Below are 12,304 nucleotides of genomic sequence, written 5' to 3' on the forward strand. Positions count from 1 at the left end.
CTCATATTGTTACAGTACCTCACTTTGTTATGTGATATATCGGATATATTTGTATTTGGTTATTTGAAATTTGATAGGGAAGGGGGTAAAACCAAGATGGGGGGATGGAGGGGGAGGGTAAGGGTACCAAGACATGTGAAAGGGTATCAATGTATGTGAATTAATGCACCTTCTATCTGGCAAATATCATGTAACCCTTTTATTAATTACAATAAAAAATTAAAAAATTAAAAAAAGAAATATGTGTGTATACCTTTTGTGTTTCTGAATACTTGATTTTATCATACCTTTCTTGGTCATGTGACTTCAACCAAGGGCCTGAGTGCTGTCTTGAGCTTATTCTTTCAAGAAAAGTGCTCTTAATTTGAGCCACAGCATTACTTCTGATTTTCTAATGGTTAATTGGAAATAATCTATGGACTTTCTTGCTCACACTGGCTTTGAACTACTGTCCTCAGATCTTAGCCTCCTAAGTAGCTAGGATTATAAGCATGAGCCACAGGTTCCTGACTGAGTATATACTAATTATAATGTGTAGAGATATAGTTGAAAATCTGTATATACTAATTATAATGTGTAGAGATATAGTTGAAAACCTGTAAAGTATATTACTTGGAAATTTATAAAGTATGTAAGGGATATATAAAGTATTTTGGTTAAAATGTTGAAAAATAGGTAGTTATTATTTGCTAGAAAAGAAGGTAGCTGGGTGCCACTGACTCATGCCTGTATTCCTAGCTAGGCAGGAGGCTGAGATCTGAGGATCAAAGGCAAACTGGGCAGGAAAGTCTTATCTCCAATAACCTACTCAGAAAAAAATCCATAATGGTGCTATGACTCAAGTGGTAGAGTGCTAGCCTGGGGCACAAAATTGCTCAGGGACAGAATTCAGGTTCTCAGTTCAAACCCCAAGACAGAGAGAAGGGGGAGTGGGAGGGGAAGGTAAGAGGTAGATGGAGAGAGGATGGGAGGAGGAAGGGGAGGGAGGAATAGAGGGACAGAGGGAGGGAGGGAGAGAGGGAGCAGAGTGCTACACAAAGACAAACTAACTATTCAGGTATATAGACTTATGTGCCAAAACACAAAATACTTGGCTATGGTTTTCTCTTTGGGATAGGGATAAAGGAGTTTTCATTTCCTCATGTCATTTTTAGGATTGTCTTTATGACATGTACTTACCTGAAAAACAGCGGATTGGAGTATAGCATGCATGGGGAAGTTCAGCATAGGAGCCCTAATGGGGCTGTGGTCAGCTACTCCATGTCCTCACATCTGGTAATGGGAGAAGGAAGGGTAGAGAGCACATTGCTCTTTGACACAGGAAAACTCTTCAAATGAACTCTCTTGAGCTGTCTGACAACAGGGCTGATGAACTTGTGGACCCTTTGCCACCAACATAATTTTTCTTTATGTCTTCCTTTCCCTGATACTGATCTTGGTGAATGTTTGGCTCCCTACATTTTGTAAGGTTGGCTTCTGACCTGTCCTGAAACAGGGAGAATAAGGAGAGGTTATTGAAGCTAATCCATCACTGATTTGCTGACAAGGTACCTCCCATTACTGTTCCTTACAGAACCACTCTGCTAAACCTCAAAGTTACACAGTTCATTTAGTCTTCATACCAATTCTATATGACTTCACATCTCACTGATGTGGAAACCAATATAAAAGGGTATCTTGACCCTTGTTCTTGGTCATGCATTTAGTAAGACATAAAATCAGTCTTCAAACTAAAGCCTTTTGTTTAGTCTATCCAGATCAGTTTTTTGAATGAAGGTACTATAAAAGTTTAAAGACATAAATACTTGTTCTAAACCATGGATGATATAAATCTGGAGTAAAGATCAAATTACTTTCAGAAACAATGATCTTTCACGAATGAGCCAACTGATGTATTTCAAAAGGAAACATTGTCAGCATTTTTCCTCTCTGCCATTGCTCACAGCTTATTAAAACACCATCAAGTGTGGTATCTCTATTTCTGGTACATGGTTAATTTTACCTAAGTACCACAAAGCAGTGTATCAGAACTTTGACTTCCTAAGTGACATTGTGTGATATTTTGTTTTCAATTACATTTTCAATTATGAACACAGGCTACCTCCTGAGGTTTCCAGTTAAGATAAAAGAATTTGTCACAGTTAGGACCAGTCAGCTCATCAAGAGTCATGGCGTGAAGTGATTCCTATAATTCCCAGCCAGATGGACTTATTTGTCATGATGAATGATCTCATTTTCTGCACATGTAATTTGAAACTCTTTCTGAGTTGTGAATGCATTTTGTATCTTATCACCAAAAAAAATTTATCTGAATTTTTTTATAAATAGAGCACTTAGAAGGGAATTTCTCATTGGTAATAGCTGTGTTAAAATATTTAATGTAAAAATTAAAGCAGTAGATATGAGAGCAATAAATGAAGTATTTGAGTATCACATTTAACACATTATGTAAAATGTCTGTGTCTAAGAAGGAGCAATTGATAACTAGAATATGTTTATTGAAAAAAAATTTCATCAAGGATACATGTAACACTATCAATTCTCTTTTTTCTACATATCTATATATACCCTAGAATATCAAAGATCATTGAAATGAAGGCATCTTTACTGTCCAGTAACCTGCCTTGATTCATTTATTTTTAAATGTTTCTCTATTTTATTTTAGTGTGTATGTGTGTGTGTGTGTGTGTGTGTGTGTGTGTGTGTGTGTGTGTACAGGACCTTGAGTTTTGACTTTGAGATTTCTTTTTTCCCCCTCACTGCTACTTAAGCCACATTCCATTTATGGCATCTTTTATAGTTAATTGGAGATGAAAGTCTCACAGACTTTCGCACCCAGGCTGGCTTCAAACTGTGATTCTCAGATCTCAGCCTCCTTAGTAACTAGAATTGCATGCATAAGATAGGTCATCTGACCGCTTTTATTTCATTATTTTTTTCACTTTTCCACACACTTTGTTACATACAATTTTTTTTAAAATACAGACTGTAAAACTCCATTTGCAACAGTCTGCTATTGTAAGGATTGCACACCAGCAGGAAGGATTCCTAACTTTTTCTATGAGTTTTTGTCAGTTTTACAGACCTGTCTGAAGCTGGCTATATTCACATTGCTCTTTTGAAGCAGCCCTGCTTGTCCTGAGTTTGGCCTAGTGGTAGAGTGCTTGTCTAACATGCACGAAGACCTGGGTTTGATTCCTTGGTTCCACATATATATAAAAAAGCTGGAATCTCATTTGCTGTTCCTTTGTTATCTCATATTGTCACAATATCTCACTTTGTTATCTGATATATTGGATACATTTGTATTTGGTTACTTGAAATTGGACAAGGAAGGGGGGAAAACCAAGAGGGGGGGTGAGGTGAGGGTAATGGGGACCAAGACATGTGGAAGGGCATCAATGTATGTGAATTAATGCACCTTCTATCTGGCAAATATCATGTAACCCTTTTATTAATTACAATAAAAATATTAAAAAAAAGCTGGAAGTGGTGATGTGGCTCAAGTGGTAGAACTCTAGCCTTGAGAAAAGTCCAAGGACAGTGCTCAGGCCCTGAGTTCAAGCCCCACAACTGGCAAAAGAGATAGAAAACCTACTTCATTATTTTTAAAAAATTTTTATCAGGGACTTTATTTTGCAAACTGGATTTTTAGCCTTGTTTAAATGAAATAACATTTAAAAAGGCTCATTGTGAAACCAACAAAAATACCACATAGAGAAAAATAATAAAAAATTTTCTTTCTTCTTTTCTTCTTCAAAACTAATCATACATGTTGGAGAAAAGACAATGGTTTTCCATAACCATATTTCCAGTATTTCATTTGAGCACAAGTAATGTCCACCATTACTGTGCACTTGCTATTAATGAGGAGCTCTGGAAAGGCAGTTCAACATCACTGTTGTGGAAATCTGTCCTGATCTACCATGGTTCAAAGCTAATTCTTGCTTCATTTATTCTTAAATAGCATTGCAAGTGAGTTGAAACACATAAATTTAAGACATGATGGTTTAAATGAAATGTTGATGAAGGCACTTACAGTATGCTAGTATTTATGTGTTTTAGAGAATGGTGATGCAAAATGGGAACATTGGGACAGGGAGAGTACAAAACAGTTTATACAACAAATTAATGTTAGTTTAAGAGGAAAAACAACTAGGAGAATCTGAGGGAAGAGATGACCCTGTTCAAAAACAAATGTACTCAACACCTTACTTTGATAACTGTAACCCCTCTGTCCATCACCGTTATTGTAAAAATTTAAGAAAAAAAAGATTAGTGTTGACATTTTTTTCCAAGAGCTTGCTATTTCACAAGCATTGGAAAGAAAAATAAAGTAGTGAATTTGTTTCTCATCAGAGTGCCTCATTCTGGATTTGGAACGTTTTGCAAATACCACATGAATAAAGACTTGGCCTTCAGCTTGTGACTTTTGGAAGATGATAGAGACCTCCAGAGTTTGGGCCCACTGAGTGGTCTTCAGGACATTCTTACTGTGTTCTTGGGGGGATTATGGCACTTCAGGATACTTCCACCTCTCTCATTGGTATCAATGAGGTGAAGTCCTGTCACATGACTCAATGATGCACTACTACAGGCTCAAAATAATAGATTCAGCACTCATGGTTTGATGTTTGATGTAAGATATAACAGTTAATTCTATAAACTTTCTCTTTCTTTCTTTCTTTCTTTCTTTCTTTCTTTCTTGTCAGTCATTGGGCTTGAACTCTGGGCATAGGCATTGTCCCTGAGGTCTTCAGCTCAAGGCTAGCATTCTACCACTTGAGCCACAGTGCCACTTCCTACTCTGTAGACTTTCTACAAGTCTTATGTTACCTGCATAGCACAAATTTAATGTGCTCGTTTAAATTTTATTGAATTGAAATATTTATCAATGTTGCTTCTAATATAAAAGAATGCCGCCTAATTTGTAAGCATTTTGACCCTTTTTAATTGTCTCTGTGTCAACAACTTTTAATTTAAGATTGTAGATGTTAGAAAGAAGAGTTTATAACATTTTAATGATATGAAATTAGCATAATTTTTAAACTATTTCTCCCTTCCTTTTAATATCTATCTGGTCCTATTGAGACCATAATCTTCTAAGTTAAAATATTTATTCATTCTTATTGATCAATTTATCTTTGTCATTGATCAGAGATTTTGATATTCTCTTTATGGGGTACTTTCATAATTTTTCTTTTGCTCATCTGTTAATATTTTTGCTGCTTTCTATATTATTTTGTTGCCTCTACCACCTTTAAATTTAATTTTTGACCTCTGCTTGGAGATTAGATTTGTCATTTCTCTTCATCTTTTCAAGTTAGCAGATTGCTCTATGCAGTACTATAGCAGAAAATTTGCTGTGTTATAATTTTCCTTCTATTCAACTCACAAATCTCCAATAGTATGATAGAAGAGCACTTAATCCTACTGATCATATTCTTCAGTTATTAAATTAATAATACATATTACGTGCTGATACTGCACGAAGTTATTATCAGAAAAAAAACAGAAATACTACAGACAACTTGTGATTGTGATTCTTAATGTACTATGTAAAGTGATTTATCTTCTTTTGTGTTCCCCTAATAGTTAATTTCATGTGGTTACTGTATTTGTCTTTGTAACCTGGTATATTGTTTATCTGTTTATTTGAAATAGGGAAGGGAAGGGGTGGGGAAACAAGATGATTGGGAAGGGTTGCGAAGTGGGAAATGTTGAGAAAACACGAGAAGAGGTATCAATGTGCGAGAAGTCATGCACCTACCACCTGATGAGTGTAATTCCTCTATACTTTACCCCTACATTACATCAGGCCCTTGAATAAGTGATATGTAAACAAGTATTAAAATATCATCACATGAGGCTTGTCACAGGAATGCAGGTTTGATTTTACATTTGAAAATAATCAACAAAATTACAAAACAAATTGAAATAAAGCAATTTGAGTGCCTCAATAGCTATAAAAACAATTTGTGACAAAATACAACATACTTCATACTAAGGAACTCACAAGGAAGGAATAGAGTACCAAGATGAAATGCAGTGATGGAAGGGGATAAACCAAAGGTAAACAAAATTAAAGAAAAAGAAATAACCTTGCATGTCACATTAAAAATAACAATTCAGAAGAATCTCTTGTTTCCATATCTGGGAGTTCATTTTCATTTGTACCATAATGGGGAAGGGAAGGTAGATTGGAGAGAAGGGAAGATGGGAGAAAAATGAGGGAGGGAGTACCAGTGTTCAGCAAGAAAAACACCCATTAGCTTATGTATGTAATTGTAACCCCTCTGTACATCACCTTAACATCTAAAGTAGTTTTCCATATATTTTTATTGTTATTAATAGAAGGGTTACATTATATTCACCAGATAGAAGTTGCATTACTTCACATACATTGATACCCTTTATCATGTCTTGGTCCCCATTTTCCTCCCCGCACCCCCACCCTTCATCTCGTTTTCCCCCCTTGTCTATCCTATTTCAAATAACCAAATATGCATAAATAAAATATATCAGATAACAAGGTGAAATACTGGAACAATATGAGATAGCCAAAGGACAGCAAAAGCCATGCTAATCTTCTCTGTGTTGTTCCAATTTTAGTATATGTGTTGCTGAAGCGAGCACCTAAAGTAATCTTTAAAAAACAAGAATAGAGGCTGGAAGTTTTGCTTAATGGTAGAGTGCTTGTCTAGCATGCATGAAGACCTGCGTTGAATTCCTTGATAACACATACAAAGAAAAAGCCAAAAGTGGTGCTGTAGCTCAAGTGGTAGAGCACTAGCTTTGAGAAAGTCCAAGGACAGTGCACAGGCACTGCTTTCAAGCCCTAGGACTGGTAAAAAAGAAAAAAAAAGGAATAGAGCTAAACTCCTTTCATATATTAGAAAGCACTTAAAAAATTCTTCACAAAATGATACAGTGATGAAAAATCCTGGTACACTATTTTCTAAGGCCCAGGAAGTGAGGGTTCCCAAACTCACCTCAACTCTGCAACATGGAAGAATGGGTAGGTCACCCTAAGAAATAAACATAAGAAAGGCCCAAATGTGTATTGACTTATATGTACTGAAGAAGAAGCAATATATTTTGAATTGATAATTTTAAGACACTTTTTCTTCAAACATAGTAAAGGGATCTCAAAAATATTCCTTTCTGGTTTTCCAATAATGTATTCTTGATACAATACATCAAATCTTTTATGAACAGTAGGTATGGCTCAATTGGTAGAGCATCAGCTTAGGGGGGACCTGATTTCCATCCTTGGTTCTGCCCAAAAAACAACAGCAAAGCCTTAGACATAATGATTTTCATTTCATTAAGTAGCAATGTATTTTCTCTATTTTATTTTTCTTAATTTTTTCTGCATCTTAAGTATTTTAGTATTATAATACTAGTTGTTAATTTCAGAGCAACTCTTCGGTTATGTTGTTTTTTAAGTCTGTCTTTTTTCTTTTTTCTTTAATTTTATTGTCAGGGTTTGGTCTATCTTTCTTCTTATGCTGAAAATTAACCTTTCTTCTATAGTGTTTAGTTATCCTAATAACTTTCTAATAATTGTCTATTAAAATGTTAGTTGTAAGGAAAATTTATAATGTTGCAAATAATTATAGTAGTGAGAAGGAATGAAAATTGGGTGGTATTTATTCCCAATTCTTCACTAAGCTAAAGCACAAAAATATCTGAAAGACAGAACTGCATACTCCTATGCCTAATTGGTATCATGATTTCTTGAAAGAAGCTTTTATCCAGAAATAAAATAAGCACTATTAAACTCTTCCACCTTTCAACATCTTCCACCTTTCAACATGCATAACTGATGAAATTAAGTCTGTAAAAAACAAGATGGAAGAATGAAATGTATACAAAACAATCCTCACCAAATAGCCACAACAAATAAGAAATGAAATTTTAGAATTTATATGTTTATAGATCAGAGCAATTCTCACAGGAGTGTTCAATATTTGAGCTTAGTGTGGCTCTTACCTTTGGCATAGCCAAACTTGGCAGGCACAGCCAAATATTATAAGGTTTATCTACTTGAACATAATGGAAACTGACTAGTTAAAACACTTATGCAAAGCACACAGTGACACTGCTGGCCCAGTATTGAAAGTTAAGAGAGTATGATAACTGGTGTCTTGCTCAGAGTTTGAAAACAGCCTGTTAGCTGCATCAGGATTGGCTGACACCCAATTCCCTTCCTTTCCTCTCCAATGCCAGCCATTATTTTGTCATGTCTTTTACTGAGGAGACTTCAATATGATCACGGACATAAAATAATTATTATTTTCAGAAAAAATGCAAAAGAGGGCTCAGGGTTGATATTTTCAACCTTAAAATATTTTCTTCCCCAAACCAGGGTTAAGTCACATTGATTAACAGGTGTGAACTTCCATCTGATATTGCCATTGATTGGCCAGGCACTTGCCTCTGCATCAGTAAAGGATTTCAATTTCCAGGATCTGTGCTCCACTTTTCACAAGCTGAAAAGTTACTCCAATTGGTGAAATAAATAAATGACAATAGGATTTTCCTCATTCAGTCCTGTATATGGCCTGCCTCCACTTCTGTGCTCTCCTAAATATCCAACTACATCATCTCAGTTCAATTGGCCAGCTAGCCCTGCTGACACAGTCTCTCTCCATCCATCCATCTGAAAGAACTGCAGTTCTCCCTTCAGTTCTTGCTGTTCCAATTCATTACAACATTCTATGTGTAATTTTCGTTTTGCTCCAATATGAGAGCGGGTCCATGTGAAGCTGCTCACATTAGCTAGTCCCAGAGGACATGGCATAACTTCTCAAATAAATGAAAAAATACATGCAAATAAAATTGCAGGCATTAAAATCATAGAACATCCTTACATAAAGCATTGTTGTTTTGAACATCACTTTCTGGCTGCAGTTTCTAGTTGACATTGTGATTCTTCAAGCAAAATTATAGATACACATACTTTCTAACACTTTTAAACTGTTAGTCACACACTTTTTTAGTCACTAATGAATGCACAATAGTGTTAATTTATTTAATACGTTCCTCTGAAATATCCTTTAGTTGAGTAATCAGATGCATCAAGCTAAAATTCAAAACAGCTTATTTTATTTCAAATTTCAAGTAAAAGATCAATGCCTTTTTAATATAAATATATCCAAAATATTTACAAGGGTATATCTTTAACAAATAGTTAATTATAAATATTCTATTGAAATGATTTACTGAGGAGAAAATTTAAATTATCCGATTTTAGTTTATTCCATTATTTTGCTGAAAATTTAAGTTTTGTAATATGTGTTATAACATGTTATTCCCATCTACTTATTTATGCAATGGGAAGTGATCAAACCTATGTATATATGTTTACACAAACATACACACAACATATATCTTTCTAATTCTTCAAACAATCCTTGGATGTTAAATGAAATTTATGTAACTCTTATTTTATCATTGTATATTCCGTTTCAGCCCCTAGCAAACTTACTTTATAGTGAATATTAGAGATAAAGCTACTATATGTGAGGTAACTACTTGTCACTCTACCCTCTTCATCTGAAATTACTTTCTTTGGTGACTATTTTTCTGGTAATCGTGGGGCTTGAACTCAAGGCTTGAGCACTGTCCTTGGATTTTTATGAAGGTTAGAGTTTTGCCACTTGAGCCACAGCACCACTTCCAGCTTTTTTTTCTATGTATGTGGTACTGAGGAATCGAACTGGGTCTTTGTGCATGCTAGGCAAGCACTCTGCCACTAGGCCAAACTCCCAGCCCTCTTGGGTTACTTTTCAAAATCAATCTTAAGCAACTCTGGCTTGCATCTTTTATTTTTTTTTGTAAATTCATCAGTGGTTATAATTGATCTAAGTTTATTTCCTGAATATTTTGACTAAGATAGTCATTGCTTTACTCAACTTTTACACTGAAGCAGTGGAACAGTGGTACTTGTCTTCTAGATTTCATACGTTCCTTTTTATTACTTTTAGTGTGTGTGTGTGTGTGTGTTTTAATTACATTGTTATGAGTGCTTTTATAAACATATTTCTGATAATTCTGGACTTTAAATCTAGATTATTAATCACTCAGAAAGATTACTAAACTCGGTTTTCTTATTGATAGGCTATCTTTATACATTTGCAAAACTTATAAGAGTATTGTCTTGAATTTGAGACGGTAATGTCCTTTGTAAAATTATTCACATAAACATTTTTAAAAGCCTTGGAATTTTCAGTTGCTAGGCTACTATGAAGAAAACAAGTTTGAATGACACTTGCCTGTGTGTGTGTAGGAGAGAAACCTGGTAATTGAAAGGCTTTTCGGACAGCAGGACAAAGATCTTAATTTGCATCTAGGAGAATTAGTGATGATAAATATTTTCTGAGCTAAGAAATCAGAAGAGTCTACAAAACACGGACTTTATAGTTTCTCTGGATAATTAATTTGAAAATTAATTTGAAAATTAATTTTTAAAGTGGATATTTAGTATGAGAGAAAGGCTAACATGAAATGGTAAAATAAATTTCCTCCAGTTTTTCTATCTCCTTTAAAAATGGTAGCAATCTACCTAGGGTTAAAGTACAACTGAACTGAAATTTAGTTTTAAGTGTAGCAAGGTAAAAGTAAGATATGCTAGTGAAAGAAATGCATCTTTCATGAATACCTGAGTGTAGGTGAATTACAGGGCACTCTTTTATACTTTTCTGCTATCTATTTTGATTTTTTAGTGATGACTAAAGTTTGTATTTCACAATTCTTACTATTGTTTTAACGTCATCTTAATAAGGTAGCATTGAACACTATTTCCCTAGACAATTATTTGCCTTTCTTATAACACTGGTTAATTTCCTTTGATAATCCATGGCTGAAACTTTTCACTTACATTTTTTGGCAGTGAGGTTGTCTTAAAGCAGTTCTAAGTTTGCAGATACTGATGGTTTGGAATCCATTTTTGTTCAACTCATTTTGTCATCTGAAATAGAATGGCTGTAGAAAATTCAGATTTTGTGCCATTTTTGCACAGTTGAATTGTGTGTACAAGTTATCTCAAAGGCCCTGGTCTGTCATTGAAAATTCTGTTTCTGGCCTTTCTTCAAATACATAAAGCCCTAGAAACAAGTCACATATACTAATCATTTGGCTCTCCTTTCCATCCAATGGTCTATTAGTGATTTATTCTTTGGATCAATGACTCCTTCTTGCAGTGAATAGCCTTTTGTGCATCGTTACTCAGATTCAATGAATGATTTGTTCTTGCTGAAATGCATAGCTGGAAGCTGTAACCCCCCAAAGTGATTGTATCTGGGTCTCTGTGTAAGTAATAAAAACTGAATAATGCTGTGCAAGTGGAATCCCAATTCAATATAAAAGAAGACTAAGAAGAGGCTCCAGATGTCTCCTTCTACCATATGAGAAATCAACAAGGAGAGAGCCATCTCAAGAACTCTCTGCTGCTGTTCACACCACCCAGTCTTTGATGCTTTCAAGGACAACTATTACTGTTGCTCAGACAGCAGTATGAGCTCACTAGATCTGAATTAAACATAATTTAAATAGTTCAGAAATGCTTAAGGATTTTCTGAGTGTGCCAGGCTGGTGTGAGAACATCCTGCTGATACATTTCACACAGTTGGGTGATTTTTCTCTAACCATCTCCTCTGGTTCATTTCACTTCTCCCCTTATGCTGATACTTATGATTTGAAATGCCATTTCTTGAACATGAAGTACTTTTTACAAATGGTAAATGTATATTTTCATACATAATATTTGAATGTTATTTTAATCAGAACACTTTAACATTTCAACAAAAACAGCTGGCATTAATATTTTTTTTGCCAGTCCTGGGCTTGAGCTCAGGGCCTGAGCACTGTCCTTGGACTTTCTCAAGGCTAGAGCTCTACCACTTGAGCCTCAGCACCACTTCTGGCTTTTTTCTATGTATGTGGTACCGAGGAATCGAACCCAGGTATTCATGCATGCTAGGCAAGCACTTTAACCACTAGGCCAAACTCCCGGTCCTGGCATTAATTTTTATCAAGGTGTGTTACTGACAAAAAGATAAACATAAAAACTCAACTGGTATAAGCAAAATTCAGTGGTCATCCAAGACCATGATCATATCATTTCCACATTTCGAATATAAAAGGAAGTACTTGAGACTAATATAAATCTTTTAAATCTATAAAATGATGTATAGTTTACATTTTTTTAAAACAAAGAAATTGTATTTACTTCCATAACAAAAATAAGATGAGCCTTGATTATTTAAGTGCATAATAATTATTGAATTGTATTAAATTT

General features: G+C 34.9%; 1 pseudogene; it reads right to left on the reverse strand.

Moving 5' to 3' along the window:
- Positions 1–6,536: 6,536 nt before the first annotated feature.
- Positions 6,537–6,636, reverse strand: LOC150064256 (U6 spliceosomal RNA; annotated as a pseudogene).
- Between the last annotated feature and the right edge of the window lie 5,668 nt (positions 6,637–12,304).

The sequence above is a fragment of the Megascapheus bottae genome, chromosome 4, assembly GCF_031878675.1.
Source record: "Megascapheus bottae isolate mThoBot1 chromosome 4, mThoBot2.hap1, whole genome shotgun sequence".
Lineage (NCBI taxonomy): Eukaryota > Metazoa > Chordata > Mammalia > Rodentia > Geomyidae > Megascapheus > Megascapheus bottae.